Here is a 19,280-nt window from a genome sequence, read left to right on the forward strand (position 1 = left end):
AGCCAAGTCAAGTTAATTGACTTTGATGCATAGCTTTCTTTAAGTCCCACCACAGAATTTCAATCAGGCCGAAGCCTGGACTTTATCGCCTGGTCATCGCGACGCCTTGATTATTTTCTTTTGCGGCCATTCTGCAGTTTGTATTAAACAAGCCCGTTTGTGCTGATGTGCTGTGTTTGATCTTTTGCTGTGTACAGTCAAACATCTTCACTTTTGGCATTTTTTTAAGTCTCGTGGCTTGTTCAGCTGCAACTTTGCTAACATAGGCCGTACAGAAAGAGGAGGCTTTCTTCTACCCTACCCTTCCAAACAAGCCATATTTGTTCTGCCTTTTTCTCATCGTAGTGTCATAAACTTTAACATTTAACACACTGACTGAGGCTGGTAGAGTCGCAGTTTCTTTAAGCATTGCATTCTGACACTGCGGTGAGGAGGCAGCAAAGGTTTATTTAGTTTTTCACACACTGCCTCTGCATTTTGGCTTAGTTCTTCTTCAAGAAATAATAAATAATAACAAAGTGTGATCTGAATCAGCATGTGCCTCATTTTAAGACCTGGCAAGGACCAAGTGTTTATCTGTTATGTCCAGATGCATAAAACCTTAGAGGAGATAAGTTGAGTTACTTTCTTTCAAAAGTGTCAGAAAAACATTATAAAATAATTCAAGAGTGACTTGCTCTTTTCAAATAACTTAACATTTTGGGACTCACAAATGTCATTCACCATCATGTTTGTGTCACAGACTTGTTATTGCTTTGGCATTATGTACAAGTAAGATAGCACAGCCTGTTACATCTGTATAAATAGATTTTTGCTTTGAGCAAAGCAAAACAGTGTTTCAACATGCATACCAAGCAGACCACTCGCATTTGCTGCTGTGTGTGTGTGTGTGTGCGTGTGTGTGTGTGTGTGTGTGTGTGTGTGTGTGTGTGTCACAGTTAAGTGCAATTACATTTCTGAGGGGAAGCATTCTAGGTTACAGTACGGTGTACATTTGTCTTGAGAGACATAGATAAAGACAATCAATATGAGAATCAATCCCAAAATACATTTTGGCTGTTGTTAATATACCTGGGAGGCCCACCTCAGGAAGTGTGCGAAACACATAATTTAATTGAACGATAAAGTTTTGGATGCTGGCACAGCGTTTTCTGCCATGAATTCCCCCCAACTCCCGATAGCAAGAGGGACGGGACGGGTTAGTCTGTCCGCTCATAATGTCCATCTCTCCACACCTGTTTTGCTGATGAAAGGGCGATGCTCTTTGACGAGCCTCCACCTTTTAACATCATTCTCTACACTGATCTCCACAGCGCAGCATCACTCCTGAGGAAAAGAGCCATAATGACAAGCAGTCAGTTGGAGGCACACAATGACTGGTCCACAGCTAGGTTCATTCAAACCAAACAAATAATTTTAACCTTCCAAGCAGATGAACTTCCCTTCCATACTACCCAAATTGAGCTGAAATGATTCATTCTTTGCACTGAGATCAAACTATTCATGTAATCTAATGAATGTTGGAGTTTTTTTCCTATTCAAAAAGATTTGAATTGAACAATATGCCACCTTTCTGTTGAGGGCCCACGTCAGAGCTGTTTATGGCCATGAAACAGCAAAATGGCTCTAAGGTGGTCGGGTACAGTGACAAAAAAAGATCAGATGCCAGTCTTCATTTAACTTCATCAGCCCGGCATTATATCAGCCACACTCTCTGCATTTTGTAAAGATTAAAGTTGCCCAAACAATTGTGGTATTTCAAAGCATAATAATTGTTAGTCATGACCCTGCAGCCATCAGCCATTTGAAAACTGCTGTTTCCTTTCATCATTACAGAAGAAGAAATTGAAAGCAGATTAGAAAAGGCATAACAACTCTGAGTCTCCATCATACAGGCACCCTTGTCACTATGCACACTGACTGATATAACAACTCTCCTCTGTCTTCATACTTTCCGAATTGCTACTTATCAAAGCGGTGCAGTTGATTTAAAAGCTTAATATCAGTGTAAATATCATATTTATAAAGCAAGTGGAGAAAGGGAAACTTCTGGGAAGCATCAAAGAAGAAAAAATATCAAGTAATTCTTAAACAAAGAGGTGATTTCAGCTTTGGTTTTGTCTCACTAAGATTGCTTTTCAATGATTTCCTTTTACGCTTCACTTGATAAAACAAGAGAAATTGCAGCTCGTCTGAAACAACACAGCAAAATGAGTTATTTCTTAAGAATTAAGATTGTGATGATGTTTGAAAGTCCTTCTTGGTTTCAAGTGAAATACAGGTGGCTCTATTCTTTTATAATGTTTTTTTAAGTAAAAAATGCACTTAATTTTTCAACAAGGGATGCAACTGGGTGTTGTTTTGTGACAAAACACAATAATACATTTGCTCAGTGTATTATCATATTTCAAGCAATGCATGAATATATTCCTGTCAAGTATGGCTTGAATTTTGTTACAAGTAGCATTATAATTATTATTATCATATTCTCTGACGTAAAAGGGTTTCAGTGCCTTCTAAGTTCAGTAATTGTATACAACTATCTGTTTAAGTGTGCTGGACTGTGTGTGCTCTATCTATAGATGTATTGCTTAGAATGTATAAAAAATGTCTATTGCGATGTTATATTTGATGCATCATAACATGTAGTCTGTATTATATGTATATTATTATATGTATATGTGTATTGTTCTCTCATTACAAAATAAGAGTAGATACTTTAAAGAAAAGCTGTTGCAATGCAAAAGCTAAATGAGATCACAAAAAAGACACTTAATATTTCTAACGTCCTCTATCAGGCCACCTGCTGCTCTCCAAGCGTCCTTTCGACAGAAAAAAAGCTTTCTCTCGAACCGACTTAGATATTATGGTTATCATTATCATGAAAATGAGTAAGTACTAGGGGAACAGCCACTGCAGATGCTCACAAGATGCTATAAAATGCTACACTGCCAAACAGCTTAACTAAATCCAAAATCGGTAAAGTTGGTAATTGCGGTCAGTTGACTTAACGTGACAGAAACAAGTGCAGGCAAACCCTAAATTTGTGGTTGCACAATGGCTGATGATAAACCGCTTTCTAAAGTTCAAAACGAGCGATGATGGGTTTCATTGCAAAGTTTCCGCTGCAGCGACGCAGTAACAGCAGCTAACCCGAACTGCCATTGTCAGAAGTTGCGTTAGCGCCGGTGAAGTGAAAGAAGAAACCAACGAAGAAGAATACACGCACCTGTATGCTGCCTCTGTCCTCTCCCATACTCTCTGGGCAGCTGAAAAGTTCCCTTCAAGCCACACAGTACTTGGAGTTTCTTCCAGTTGCTCTCGCTCTCGCTGAGTGGGTAACCAAGGAAAGCCACTGGTTAGCAACGAGACCTGTCAGAGAATGGCGGAGTCAAGTACGGCAAGCGAGAGGGCGACACGTGCTTTTCGTTGACGTTGTGTGCTTTGGGTGGTTTCGTTTTAGTGATGTACGTCAGGAAAGCGCCATGTCATAATGCATAGAATTACACGTAAGCGTCCCTGTTATTGATAATCGCCATTTCCTTCGACGAGACAAGCATTTACTGACAGATTCAAATATATGTATATATTTAGAACGTTTATTTCTTGTTTGAGAAAATTTAGTTCTTGTTTTTGTTGGTTGCTCTGTTAACACAGAAGAACAAAATGTAGCTTGTAATTATTCATTTAAAAGCACTATTTAAGCAGAATGTCCCATTTCAAATTATTGTAATATCATATTTGATTTGTTTTTCTTCCAAATATACAACCCCAATTCCAAAAATAAGTTTGGAGGGTGTGTAAAATGTACATTAAAAGAGGATGCAATTTGTTTGCTAATCTCATGAACCAATATTTATTCAGTTCATTAAGTGAGACTAATATGAGCTTATCTTAAATTCAATGGCTGCACTGGCTTCACTTTTCAATATTTGATATGTTTTCTACTTTATAATATGAATAAAATATTTGTTTATTGAATGGAATTACTTTTATCAGTTTCCAAATTGGGTACCTGTGCCCTGTCCCTTCTTGTAGACAGCCTCAGTGTTCAGTTTGTTGTCCATTTGAACAACCAGGTACTTGTAGTCCTCCACCACCTCTACCGCTTCTCCCAGATTGGAAATATTATTTTGCCCATTCCTGGTCATCTCAAAACCAATGTCATCTAATTTGCTTTGTTTCTGTCCAAGATGAGATGATTGTTCCAACACCATGCCACATTACCAGTACTCAGCCTCTTGTCACATCACATTAGGCAACACAAAAAAACTACAGAAACAAAGATATTCAGTCCCCTGTGTTTATCCTGTGCACTTGACCACCTTCTCAGACACACAACCTTTAATTTTTTCAAACTGTGGTCTTCTTGTGTCAATACTGCCAGTGATTGTGTACGCATCCATTTGTATGTTCTGCAGGTTGATTTGTATTCACAGCACTGCAGAAATCATAGAACATCATCCTGATTGTGTTACCTGCTTTGTTCAAGTGAGTGGGCTCGCTAAAGCAGGTAGATGATCCAATTCTAACCCCAGGAATGATAAGCAAACTGTTGTGAGTCCTGAAAGGTGTTTACCAGCTTACTGAGGTGAACCAATAACAGTCTCTCAAGGAATTTCATGATGTGGGATGTTAGGCAACTGGTCTATTGTGTTAATGAAGCTGAGGTGTGATAGAGAAGGTGTGGAGTAAGGTAAGGTGTGAGGTCTGTATACCTGGAGGCAGCAACAACTGAGCTGATGACACAGATGTTGGCAGTGACACAGAGTAATATATACACCGCTTCCAGAATAACACAGGTGAACTTTTTTGGTGGATAATATGGACTAACAACTAACAATTCAATGTACCGGGCACAGATCCTCTCCTACATAGTGACATGTCCAGGATTTTGCCTTAGATGCTACTTCTGATGTCTCTGCCTGCCCAAATACTTTTAAAACTTAGTAGAGAGGCTTTGAAGTCCTAGACATGCTCATGTATATGATCATGGTGAAACATATGATACAGCATTCTCTATATTCCTCCGGTATCTTCATGAGTTCCCCAGCCTATCTATTTCATTTGCTTACATTCACCATTAGGATCAAGGGAAGACTTGATTAAACTTTCTCCACCTCTTTCTGTATGTTATCTCTGCCCAACACCCATTTGCATTTTCTGGGCATCAGTCGGCGTTTGGAAAGCTCAGTCTTCTGCTCCCATTTGTAAACAACTCTTCTACTGGCATGGTTACTGGCATCATAACAGATGATGAAAGATGTCAGAACATTCCAGTCGAGCAGCAGAGTCTCTAAACCAGCAACCTTTCTTAATTTTTTTTTTCTTTCGAGGAAAAGATACAAAACAAACCAACAAATACAGAGGACACAAAATGATCTGAGCTGCTCAGTTTCTGCCACAATGGTGAGGTGCATTCAGTTTTTAAGATTTCCAAATCATTCCATTCTATTTATTTATATTTCACACAGTATCCCAACAGAAATTGGGGTCGCATGTTAACATATATTCTTGCTCCTTTAAAAAGGACAGTTCTGCTGACAGGTGCATGAGCTACAGTTTTCAATTCATGCATTTGTCATGAGCCTCTGGATTTTGGTTGTTGTCCTTCTGTTTCACTTCCCCTTTTTGCCTTTGTGTGAGAGTGGCATGGTTCTGGGCAGGGATCTCCCTCCGCTCCTGTGGGCCCCTTCGGCACAGCTGTTCCTCATCAAATCATCAATTCTTGCTGCTCATATACCCTGGTCTTGTCTTCACTCAGCACAAGATCGTTGTAGCCTCTACTGTGGTACAGCTGGCCATTCTTAATCCTGTCTGTATTTCTGAGTTATTCATTGACTAACCAGTGTTTCCATGTCTTGGAAGTCCGCTTTAACCTTTGTCCACTACCTCCCAGAATTCAGAAACCCCAGTTCTTAAGAAAAGACATCTTTTGGAAACCTACCTTGTTGCCATACCCAAACCAACGAACAATCAGCCTCCAACCTTGGATAACCTGACCCGGGGAACCAGTCGCCTGAAACCTGGCTTCCTGTGAATCACTCAACTGTCTGCAGTCAGGATGATAGATGGATTTCTTTTAATTACACAACACGTTAGTCCACGTGCTCCATCTTCTTCTACGTGTGTTATTATTCGTCTGTGGCTCTTCAGTGGATTCACTTAAAATTCAAATTAAAGTTTGACTATAGTGTGGATGGATTGATGACATTTAAATTTGCATGAGTCCTCCTGGCAAAAGGATCATATTCAGTGAAACATCAAAAGAAAAATTTGTACTCAACAATGATAGCCACTGTTGTCCTTTATTTAACATCAAGTCTGTATGAGCACATAGAAAATGTACATTTACTGCACAGGGGTGACACAGTTGGGTGGTGAATAGTCGTTGAGTCGTGAATACTATACTTTCTGTAGTAGCTGTATTATATATCAGTGAAAGGGGCAAACAATTGGGCTTTTTAGGTGCCTAATTGTGCATTTATCTACCTTGGCATTCAAAAGATTACACAAGGACATAAAGCAAAGGAAGAGGCATCATTATTTATTCCATGCAAGGCTACCTTTTTTTGCCTTAAGATTTTCTTCTTGCACTGGTAACCTTTGAGCTGAACAGGGGGTGGGGATGACATGCAGCAAAGGGTCACAGGCCAGAAATTGGCCCTGGGCCGGCTGTAACAAGGACCTACCTCCTGTTATTATATAGGAAACCCCATCAACCAGTTGAGCTAGATGGTGCCCAAAGCAAGGCTGCATTTTCATGAGCATCTTTTATAGTTCTAAAAATGACAAAAATAGGAAATAGGCCTAAAGCAAATGTTTGAGGTTCAGTACTTGGTATCTCTCCCTTTGGCAAGTATCACAATGTCTAAATGCTTTTTCTTCCAGCTGACTTCATTTGCCAGAGATTTGTAAGGTTTGCCTTCATCCTAATCCGGAAAAAGTAAAACAGATGATTCTACATACTTACATACCACCCAAAGTGCCCCCCTCATGGAAAAGTGACATGCTACCCCCTGAATGTCCTGATTTAATCATCAAAAAACTGAATATTATCTGGCATGTTTTCAAGCTTCTAAAGCCACCTTATTCCTTATTTTTAAGCCAATTATTTTGTTTTGTGTGTGGTATTCTGTGCCATCTCCAACTCTACAGCTTATTGTTACAGTTCCGGTGGCTAAGCTCTTTTGAGATGCAGGGACATGAACAAAGCTAGAGATATCTGGTGAATTTTCATTACAAGGGGATTATCATATGTGCCAGAATGCATTTCACTCCAACTCTATTTAGTAATTTAGACTGTTGACCGTCAATTACTTTATTGCTAATACCTTTTTTGTACCCAAGGATTATGATAATATTTAATTTGTTTCATCAACTTAAACATATTATCTTGCTTGCTTTGTTTGCACTGGAGTGAGCTACCTGGTACCATTTTCTCTGTAACTCAGTTCTTTTTCTTCTCAGTGACTCAACATATATACCAATTACAGCTCTCAGCTCTATTCCCTGGGGCAGATTACAACCCGGACAACTTGAATGTCCATAGACAACAAGGCTCCTATTGGTTCCTATGGTCAATTGAGAATCACCAATTAACCTAACACTCATGTTTTTTGACTGTGAGTAGAAACCTAAGCACTTGTAGAGAGCCCAAGAAAACACAGGAAGAACTTGCAAGCTCTATATAGAGAGGCCCCAGCCAAGATGTAAACTATGAACCTTGTTGCTGGGAAGCATGCAGCCATTCCTACTAACATACGCAGTACAAATACTGATCTGATAACAATGATAGTGTATTCCCAGTGATTATAATAAATTATATTCCTGAGTGAGTAATAGCCCAGTTAAGATGTCACTGCCAGCTGCTAACTGGTGAATCTGCCTGCACATATGGAGGGCACCAGAGGAGTTTGGTTTTATTTTTTGTGAAGTGTTTCTAAGTCTTTCTTCATTCTATCGATCACTTCTGGGTATGGTTAAAAGTTAATGAGTCCTGATTGAGTCCATTGAGAGGTTCTAATCGCAACTGTGTTGCAGTGTAAGCTTTAGAGGAGGAAGCTGTGCTGAGAAGCAGGGCCTCATGAGCCACAAGTTAGGAGGGAATAAAGAAAACAAAAGGTAAAATGAACTTCTTTCCCTTCCTTGTCCAAACTAGAGCTTAATTGTAATTGTTCTGCCCTCAGGTTTATTAAGATCATTAAAAGAATGTTTATCTAACTAAAGTTGACGAATGCCAATGAACATTCATTATTGAGAAAGAAAGACACATTTTTATGTAAAGAGATGGTGAACTTTTATTTTGATATGCATTTCTTTACATTTTGGTAATCCCAGGCATCTCTGTCATGATGCATGGTGGAAGGTGGAAGTATTTCACCATGACAGCAATATCTATAAGTGTATGAGTTGTTTCTCACTTTACTTAACACATATATACTTGCTGCAGTGGACATCGTTGGATAACTCATTCAGACATCTGTGTTAGCAGTTACAGTATTATACTAATGTACAGTACCTGTTGGTTAACTCGGTACATTATTTAGCGAACATTACATGTGGCAGAAATACAGCACATATGTGGCATTGTTTCAGAAAAGACTATTTAAAAAAAAAAAAGTGTTTATCTGAATTATTTGAGTGCTGTAATCAAGTTGAATTTGTTTAATGATAGGCAGCCAGCTGTCAAATTTCTATTCAAGAGGATTTTCTGTGATGCTATGGAGCTTTGATGGCAAAACATAAAAAAAAAAGATTAACTCCACAATACAAGTTGCCATTGAGCAACAAAATCCTGTTATGTCTCTTCAACAGTGTATTTTGCATTCAGTATCAGCACCTCCCGCATGCACCCAAGCTGCCCAATCTTCTTCCAAGCTGCTGTCTGCAGTCACTCCCAAAGCTTTTCTCATTAGATTTCGACTCTTGTGCCTTCCAATATTTTTTGAAGTGCATAATATGTGGAATGATGCAATGTATTCAAGTGCCGAGCCTCCACAAATCTCATCATGTCCAGAGTGATTCGCATATGGAAAGTTTTGTATCCTAGCAACAACCAATAAAAGTCAGCTTTGATTGGGTATTGCCTTAAAGCCATCACTACTTCATAGTCACCGTTGCTAACACTTCATGAACTGACGAGAACATATTTACAAGAAATCAGAGGTTGTTTTACCCCTTCACACCAGCTTCTTGTAAACCAGATAAATAAAAGGTTTTCCTTTCTAGAATGAAAGTGTATGTAATCCCCCTCTGCCTCCCTTAAAAAGTAATGAATTGTAAATGAGGGCAGACAAAATGGACCCAATCAGATATTTGAGCTGGGTGGTGATTGCTGAATAACACCATCTGACAGTCTTTCACTCTGGAGGGTCACGTTCATGGATAGATTTCATCATGCATCACTGCAGCTGATTGTGCCTTGATTGCCAATGTTGAGTGTGAGAACGATTTCATGGCAAATGTAAGTAATCTGTGTATTTTTTCCACTCTTTCAAGGGTTATTTTACTCAAATTTTGACCACTTCAGTCAGACTACAATACAAAGGTGGTCGAATTCATATTTGGCCATCTTTGCTTCTTCTTATGTTGACAAATAAGAGTCATAAGATATGTCATATCATAAGTTATAATAAGAGTTATGATGAGAAATTAACATTCAGAGGAAAAAGGTATAATGATTGTGCCAGCAACACCACAGAGGACAGTGGACATAATTTTACTGAATAGTCATTTGAGATTGTCTGCTATGTTGTAAAATAAAACTAAATGAGAATTTTTATTCCAATATGAAATCAAATTTGCCCGAACAAAATTCAGAAAAAATAATCGCGGGAGAAAAAAAAGTGTTCCAGGATGTCCAACTCAAAGTCTGAAGCGTGTTTAATTCCTGTTGTTAGATATGGACAGGACTCAAAGAATTAAAAACTTGAATTCAAGCTCACTCTTACAAGGCAACAACAGAGCAACCATGAAATAGTTTGACTTGCCAATTAAATCTTTGCTCGCTCTTGTCCCTCTGGTATTTTATGGGGAAAAAAATCCATCATAGACCAGCTGTACTCGCAAACGTGTACTTTGTGGGTTTCACACTGAACAGAGTTTCACTTTTCAAAAGTCAGTTATTTCTGTTGAAGCTGCAAGTATGCAATATGTCCCAGTGGCTCTCTGTATCTAAAAGATTATTTATTTTTTGTACATGACAATATAAATAAAGACAAAATACAACGATCTGCAAATCTCATGAGTCAATATTTCTTTTTGTCATAGTAGAACAAAGAAAGCAGGTTGAATGTTGAAAGTGACACATTTTACTATTTTGTGAAAAATGTTTTCTCATCTTGAATTTTGATGTTAAAAAAAAACTCAAAAAGGTTAAGCTGGAGGTACTGAAAGGCTGGGGAAATGAGTGGTACGATAAAGAAACAGCTGGAGGAACATGCTGCAACTAATTAAGTAAATTAGTAAGTAAAATTAGTGACTGGTTAGAAAAAGAACACCTCACAGAGGCTGAGTCTTTCGGAAGGAAAAATCTGCAGAGGTTCAGCAATCTGGAAAAAAAAAAGTTTGTTAAAAGTGGAGCAATTTCAGAGTAATGTTCCACAGTGTTGCACAGTGAGAGATGTTCATGATAGGGTCAGAGATTCACAATGACCATCTTGCGATGTGACCGTTGCCATGATATTCATCTCGCCAAATGATTTTTACTGGGACATAATATTATTGTGAAAAAAACAAAAACAAATTTAGAGGATAAAGATTATATTGACAAAAACCTCAATAATCAATAGAAGATTGGAGCATGGACACTTAATTAAAGAGTCAGAAAGTAATTTTTTACTGTTCTGACTGATTTATAATCACATAGCAACCATATTAACAGTTTTTTTTGTAGATGATAACTCCAGGTAACAGCATACATGATTAAATATAAACTGAAAACTGATTTAGAGATGTTAACACATAACAAGTAGTGCAGGGCAAGCTTTGAAATCAGCAATGCTCTAAGTTAAGCTACAACAAGACAGATATAGTGCCATTGTAAAATGAGTGACAAGAGAACGTTGCATTGAATTCTGAACCCAACAAGGTCCTTCAGCAGTGTGGTAAATTTTGTGAATAATATAATGAGCGTGGGATCGTAAGTATCTGAGAGCAGAGAGCTTTTCATGATGGCAGCCCTCCAAATGCCCGAAAGATAAATCTTTGATGAGGACACCAAAGCCAGGAACTGGTACCCAGACAGAAATGTTACAAATCACAATTTTATATCTCACCATCACTTTCCAACAACGGATTTGAAGAAACACGAAGAAACACCAACTTAGGTTCGTGAAATAAGAGACCTTTTATCATAGTGAGTGACAGGAGAGACCTCCAGTCACATGGATGCTGGGATTAAACATATACTGTAATGAAAGAAAAAATTTACATAAGTCGCTGCAGTCTGCTGTCTTTACAATTTTAATGTGAGAGGGCTCCATATGTCGTTGCACAGATAAAAGACAAAATAAAATGATTGACCTGAGGAGCTCTGCCCTGTCTGACAGTAGCTGTCGGACACCAGCTGTGATCTCTATGTTGCTATTGTAAAATGTTTTGATCAGCATTTCACTCGTTTCCTATGATGACTTTATCAACTGCCTTCAATAACACTGGGGGCATTTTACTAACACGCTGTGTTGGTGCACATTGTGCACAAAAGCACACATCACATAGATTGGGAGGACAAGCAACCCTTCTTAACTGAGTTTGAGCCGATAAATTAAGTTGAGTTTTACCAGATGAAGCAGATCTTTGTTTTTCAATGTGTACAAGTCTAAAACACAATGAAACCAACCAGAAACCTATCTAACATTTACCTAAAAGGTTGTTATAATTATGTTTAATTGTTTAAACTTTTTTGTTTGTTTGTTTTTTACATTTAATAAAGCAAGTAACAGAATGGCACCTGCCTAATATGCATTAAGGGAAAAGTTACTTGATAAAAAATAATGCCAAAGAAATGATGGTATCTAAATGATGGCATATGTGGGTCCTGACTTGATTAGTTTTGATTGTTTTATTACTAAATGGCTACAGAATGGATCTAAATTTGCTTTGGCTTGTGTTTTGGTTTGTGTTTTCAGAAACTTGTATAAAAAGAGAACAGCAGAGGAAAACAGAACAACTATACGACTAGGATATTGTGGAATTATTGGATAGATTGCAGAGTGTATTAAATTGTCATTGTCACCAGAGGCAAAACTTTTTGTTTCTTTACATTTATTCATCATCCCATCTCATAACTTGACTAGCACACACATCAAAGGTGCCAATTTATCTCAGGATATTAAATTCCACACTGAGACTGAGTTTCCAAAATTCCACACCCACGGTGCTTCATTCTTAAAACTTTCCCACAGCATACTGTAGAATCTCTGCCCCTGGGCCACAGCAGGTCTGCGAGTGAAAAACAACACTGCAACAACAAATAACTGTCACTTAAAAAGCAGCCACTGGGAGATTTATTATACAGGATGTTGCTGCAATCGAAAAGTGCCTTTCACAAATCACTTTGAGAAATGTGTTCATTCCTGACAGATGGGACAAATCTGATTATGGTTTGCTGGATCATGCTCTGTATTAGATATCTGTGTAGAACAAAAGAAATTGGTAACTTATTTTCTGAGGCTATACTTAGTTTATCGTGTGCATGAACAGGTCTGTATTTCACAGTGCTAAAAAAATGTCCCTATAAGGTGCATTACTGTTCAGAGGAAAATTTGATACAGTCTCGGATAAGATTTTATCAAAGGAGAAACACTTTAATGAAGGTGCCTGCACAGTCCCAAGATGTTTATACGGAATATATCTGCATGTTCAACATTGAGAATCAAACACCAGGAAAAGAAGAAGAGCACAATAGCAAGTAATCCTGGAAATCTGCAACATGGGTTACAGAATATTTGCAAATCAACTTTGCAGATACTTTTTTAAAAGAAAACAATTGAATCTATAGGGATAGAACTCAAACTCTTTTGGCATCTTTCACCTCTCTGCTATGCCGTATCTGCACTCACCAATAAGCCTTGTCCAACCCATCTGGGTGTTTCCTAATTGCTTACCTGTTTTCACTTGTTCATAACTCTACTTAAGCTCTCTCCAGTCTCTGCTTCCCTGCCAGATTATCATCAGCCATGTGCCAAGTTGAAATCCAGCATGCTGTCTATGATTATCCCAGTTGCCGACCAGGTTCACGTCCCTGAAATATTCTTCCTGCCGTGCCCATGACGGACTTCTCTTGCCCATCTGGAATATATCGACCCACGCTCTGTCTTTGGACCACTGACCCTCGTGTTAAGTACCTGACATCTGCCTACCTGTGTTTTGACCGTTGCTTGCTTGTGACCCTGCCTCTGGATTCTGGACTCATTATCTTCTCTCCTTCCCTCAAGTTGTGGCTGCAACCCCGAAACTCTGTACCCACCACTAATCATCAACCCTCTGTACAAATAAAACTGTTCTCTTAAACTACTCCCGTGTGTGGCTGAATTTCTGGGTCCTCACTGTTACCCGTTACACCTATTTCAAATGGGAAGACAATGACACAAACACCCAGGAGAAAGCTCACCAGACTATGCATTTTAAAGCAGGTAAATCAAAATCAAAATCAAATCAAATTTATTTGTATAGCACATTTCATGTACAAAACAATTCAAAGTGCTTTACATAAAATAAAAGAATTGCAGCAGGGAGTGGAAGAAGCATTAAAAATACATAAAAGAATATAAAGAGAAACAAATAAAATCATTTAAATGAATTTAAAAACAAGCAACAGTCTAGATAAGTTAAAAGATATTTCATGCATAGACACATGAGAACAGAAATGTCTTTAACTTGGATTGAAAAATGTCTACATTTGGTGAAAGTTTAATCTCCACTGGCAGTTTGTTCCACTTGTTTGCAGCATAACAGCTAAATGCTGCTTCTCCATGTTTAGCCTGGACTCTGGACTGGACCAGCTGACCTGAGACCTTGGATCTTAGAGCTCTGCTGGGTTTATATTCTCTGAACACATCACAGATGTATTTTGGGCCTAAACCAAGTAGTGAAAACATTTAGTGTCAAAGGGTGTAGTGACAGAGCCCTACAGTATAGGTCAATAGTATAAAGTGTATTTAATGGCAAATCTTCAACACACAAAGAAAACCCCCCAAAAAGGTGCTGGACAGAGCCATGCCTGCAGCTTCAGAAATAATTGGTGGTAATGTGAGCACTAGTTCTGAATTACACCAACATCCACATTCAGTGGAAAAGTTTCAAAATCTCTAAGGACCCTTTACACCTGGAAACCCTCAATTCAATCACTTCACTTTTGAGCGTCTGAGGGCATGGACCATATGGTAGCATTGTTCTGGATTTACTGTGTTGAAATTGGAGCTTTTTTTTCTTTGTTTTTTCAATCATGTGACCATACAATACGATTACACGGATGCTGCTGTGGAGTGATCTGAAACAAATAGCAATAATCATTTCATCTTATCTATGCGAAAAAAGATATGGTGAGAAACGTTAAAGGAAAATGTTTTATTTGTTTACAAAAAGAAAATTGCACGCTCGCGCACACACACACACCTTTTAGCTAGAGGAATTCTACCTAAGTTTGTTTGCAAGTGAAAAAGTCAATAAATCAACATTGGACAGAATCCACATTTATTATCTAATTCTACCCAAATGAGACCACATATTTTGGTTTCAAATGCCTGTCTCAGAAATCAAAGTTCTCGAACATTATCTGGAAACGGTTCACTGATGGTGACAATTATGGCAGCAATAGATATAGAAATGTAATTTCTAGGAGGCAGGATTGCTGTGTTCTAACCTTGTATCACGCAGCAGAGAAGCACACAGAATATATGAAAAATCAATTATTTTTTTTTATTGTTGCATAAGAACTCTCTTCTGGAAATGTAGTGTTATGAATAAACCTTGAAAAGTTACACACTATGGTGGGCTGTCTAGTTTGTAACACAGTGAAATAAGTTATACATACTATTAATAAATTAAATATGGTAAAGGATTGTGCCAGGTGGAGCACAGGATGTTCCAGTCTGTCATGTCAGCAGTTCTGCGCTTCATTATACTGCCTGATTGATCCTGCACGTGTGGCTCTATGACCTTGCTCTACACTAGCATCCATATTTTGTCACTTCAACTCCCTTTTTCACTGACAATAAACAAACTGGACCTACAGTCAGTGGGTCCTTGAGATCGACGTTTCAGTTTGTTATAAAGTTCTTACGTAGATTGCTGTTTATTCATACATATTTGAATAACTCAAGTTAAAACAGAACCAATGGAGGCTTCCTCCTCCCCGAAAGGCCCACTCTTCTCTGACTGGTGAGCTCCAATAACCTGGTCAAGCGCTGTCCACCGCTCTATATCAGCTCTACAGAAATTCAAAACATCAAAAAAGCATTTAATTGGAGCCCAAAATTGTTTTCCAGAACATACCAAACTCCTCCATAACTCCTCTGAGAGTTCAATGTCAGTCCCCTCTGGTTTGTGTTTGTACAGTTTAACCACAATATTTAAACTACTTGCCTGACACTGAGTCAATCCACCTTTGTGGACCTTGAGGTTACCTTGTGGTATCATGCTCCAGGATAGGAAACAGATGCTCCCAAGTCTTGAAAATTGTGACTTGAGTTCTCTTTCGATCTAAGTGTATAATTCCCGGTATCCAGTACCGTGCAGGTGGTTGGATCTGAAATGGACATATGGAGGATTTAGTGGCAAAGTCAACATCTCAAACCCTTCATAATGCTTTTGAACCATACCTGAACAGTTTCTGTAGGTTGGGAGAGAACATTGTCCTGCTGACTAAATCCAGGGAATACTGTTGCTATGAAAGGCGTTCGTTGAACAATGTTTAGATATCTGCCATCTTCATTTCTTCCATTGCTCCCAACATGCATCAGTGAGGCTTGGATGATCCCGTGGCTTTTTTGCATTTGATTTTTGGATCATGGCTGGAAAGCACACTTCACAAGACCGAGCGCTAGATGCATATATTGTCTATAAAACAACACATATGCCTTTTCCTATGCACAAACTTATATTTATAAAGGATATTTATTAAGGATAAGAGAATTTGAGTGCCTAACATGATCTTCAAACCATGCGTACATGTTTTTTAGCGCAAATTATGGGAAAGTGGAAATGGTAAAAAGAGGGACAGAATTTAACATAACACATAACAATTTCACCAAAGTGATATGGAGTTTCTTTATTATTGAGCTTTTATATTATAAGTAACTGCATTACTATTGTGTGTAAGGACAGTTGTGGAAGACCTCACTAATGAGGCTTTAAGAAGAAGGTCCTTGCAGAGACACAAAAAGAAATGGTTGGATTACAAATGAATGGATGAATGAATGAACACACAGCTTGCGCATGGTACGTCCATTCATTTGTAATATAATTTGCTCTGAAACTGACTGCTCTTGTCAATTTTTTCCAACAGTTTTTCACTCGATTTGTGATTTCAGAGCAGAGATTGCCTAATAAACCAATCTCTACTTCACTGATGAGTATCAATCACAGCCAATGCTTTATTACTGCGAACTGTTTTACTGTTGCATTCACTGCTAACATGATATGTTTTGACTACTTTGTCTTTTTCACATTTTTGTCAACATTAATAATCGAGCCACCACTGGACAGAATCAGGCTTGTTATTTTTGCCTTATTCCTTCTCGCCCAGCCTCTAGGAGCAAGCCTCATGTTGTGCAGACAAACAGAGGAGTTGTCTTTGATTGTTGGCCACTGTGAAGTATCTTTATGGTTCAGAGTCACTTCACAAGTCTATGCACACAGTAAACATAAGATGCAGATATGAGGTTCAGGCACCCGGGAGAAGAGGGACTCTGAGCACCGTTCTTTGGATGCATCTCAAACACGATTTAACGGGGGAAAACCAGCCAGATATTGGACAGTGAGCAGACAATGTGCTGAAGTCGTTGAATCCCCCCCCCCCGGCAACCCACCGACACCCACCTCTACTTTCCCAGTCTCTCATTTATTGCGGATAAACCAAAAGGATTATTTACCACTTTGCTTGGATATGGATATGGACTGAGTGGAGTTATGGCTTTCAAAATCCTACCACAGTAGAACTCACGCTATTTGGAAACATTTGGACATATTTGCGGACTAATACGCATATTCCTTTTTTTTTGGGCCCCCCCATTCCTGGGCCCGGGACAAAATACCCGTTTGTCCCCGTCTATCGGAGGCCCTGTGTGTGATCTACCTCAGAATATAACCAATCTTCAAAAAAAATAATTGTTGAGCTTAGCTGAGAATTCATTATTCTGGTTTAAGTATTTTGAAGACTTTGCAATTTCCTAAAACAGCTCAGAAGTTTAGCAATCATCACTTAAACTGCAGTAAAACAGTTATTGGACGCATACATTTTTTTATTTATGGCAAAGGAACAAAGTGCAAGTGGGATAAAGTCAAAGTGAACCATTACATTGTAGTACTGTAAATAAAGAGACATGACATGTGGTCTAATGCATCCAAGTCAACAGAAACCAAACATTTGTTTGGTCAAATATTTGTGATCTAAACATTTCTGAGTAAAGACAAACCAGTTGTCTCTGTCACCTCATCCTATAGTGATGCTTTTTGAGGAGAACTGAGTATTTTGAAAAGCTTTATTTGACTCCAAGCCATGATTTTTCCCAAATCTCACATAGGATGTGTCACGGCTATGAAATAGCCGATGCTCACAGTGAGGGAGCTCCTGCACGTCCTTAGGAGGCCAGTACTAAAGAACGCAGACGAGCAGCAGGTGTGCTGGCAGGAGCAGTCCTGACTCTGCCCTGTACTTCCTGGATACCTGCTCAGCCCCGCCTGGAACTCAGAACACAACCACAAAACACAACCAAGTGCAATCATGACAGAATGCTCTGTTGCCCAGACTCAACTTGTTTTTTCTGGTGTCCAGTCCTAACTTAGCCTAGCAAGCCAGACCCCTACAGCAAAAAGCTGTACAGGGGTCTAGTGACGCTGGATAGCAGTGTGGGCGGGATAAACGGTTGTCTGTTAAGTTGCCTCTTCACTCAACGCCACGCAATAGGATGGCGCAACAACCAATCAGAGCGATGAAGAAGTATTACGTAGTCAGCGCGACGGAAAGTACATCGTGGTGTGTAGTCTAATGTCAGAGAGGAAAGAATATTATTTTTCTTTTCGACTTTGCCTGTGTTTTCAATACCGGCACTCCAATCTGTTAATGTAGAAACTGTACGCGAATAATGTGGAAGAATGGAACTAAACAACAGTTGCCGTTTTTGCAAAAAGAATATGAAGATTTCTGGCGTCTTTGTAAATTACAGCTTATATTTTCGAAAGACAGAAAGAAAAACAAACAATTACCGAGAGATTAACGCAGGTTGGAGTGCCGGTATTGAAAACACAGGCAAAGTCAGGTTTTTTACGAGAATAGAACATGACCTGCCGGTGCTCCGGACATGGGTGCAGGATGAAAACGAGGAAGCCTCCACTTCAGATAGCGCTCAGAAACGTCACCGTGAGCGTACTCCTTCCAAAACACCAAGTTGTGCTGCTCTAAGTCCAAGTATTTCGGACTCCTGTAGCTAGTCATCCATTAGTGCCAAAAGGGGTGACACAACAACCACCAGCGGGTTGTGGAGACCCATGCGTCGTCCCACCAACGGAGCAAGCTGGTAAATTAAACTTTTACCGTACCCGGTGGGCAAAACTCCGAAAACGTCCTTTTTGAAAAAAAAAAAAAAACTTAAGTGCAGTTATCTGTTCATCTCGCAAAGACAAATGTATATCTAAATTTTCTAGAGTCGCTGCCAAAGCCAAATCGAAAGACTGTTCGCTGGGCGCAGCCATTGTTTACCTCTCTCTGGAACTACACACTGAAACGTCGCACCTCTGTCGTCAGGTAGCCCGGCCTCTGACCCCGCTCACGATTTGATCGGCCCGATTAAGTTTCGATTTTCAGCCTTGCAAAATGACCACAAGTGACTAGACTAGCCCCGGAGCAAATTCAATTTGCGGTCGCAAGGGGGGTCTAGATTTCTAGGCTAGTCCTAACTGGGTTTCTTGGCTAACCACAGTTTTGTGGTTGCAAAACAAATGGGAATATACTGAAGATTAACTGAGCTTACATCTTACCTCAACAACCATTTTACTTCCTATTTGGGATTGTAAGCCATGTGTGTGTGTGCGTGTATGCTGGAGCATGCATAGTGTAT

General features: G+C 39.1%; 1 protein-coding gene across 5 annotated transcripts in view; it reads right to left on the bottom strand.

Moving 5' to 3' along the window:
• enox2 (ecto-NOX disulfide-thiol exchanger 2) overlaps positions 1 to 3,393 on the bottom strand; it is a 163,765-nt gene extending 160,372 nt beyond the window's left edge. For all 5 annotated transcript variants that reach the window (XR_012772741.1, XM_075481791.1, XM_075481793.1 and 2 more), the window contains exon 1: positions 3,230 to 3,393. The gene's annotated coding sequence lies outside the window, so the exon portion shown is untranslated. The remainder of the gene's footprint in view (positions 1 to 3,229) is intronic.
• Positions 3,394 to 19,280: the final 15,887 nt, after the last annotated feature.

This window comes from Odontesthes bonariensis, chromosome 13, assembly GCF_027942865.1.
Source record: "Odontesthes bonariensis isolate fOdoBon6 chromosome 13, fOdoBon6.hap1, whole genome shotgun sequence".
Classification (NCBI taxonomy): Eukaryota; Metazoa; Chordata; class Actinopteri; order Atheriniformes; family Atherinopsidae; genus Odontesthes; species Odontesthes bonariensis.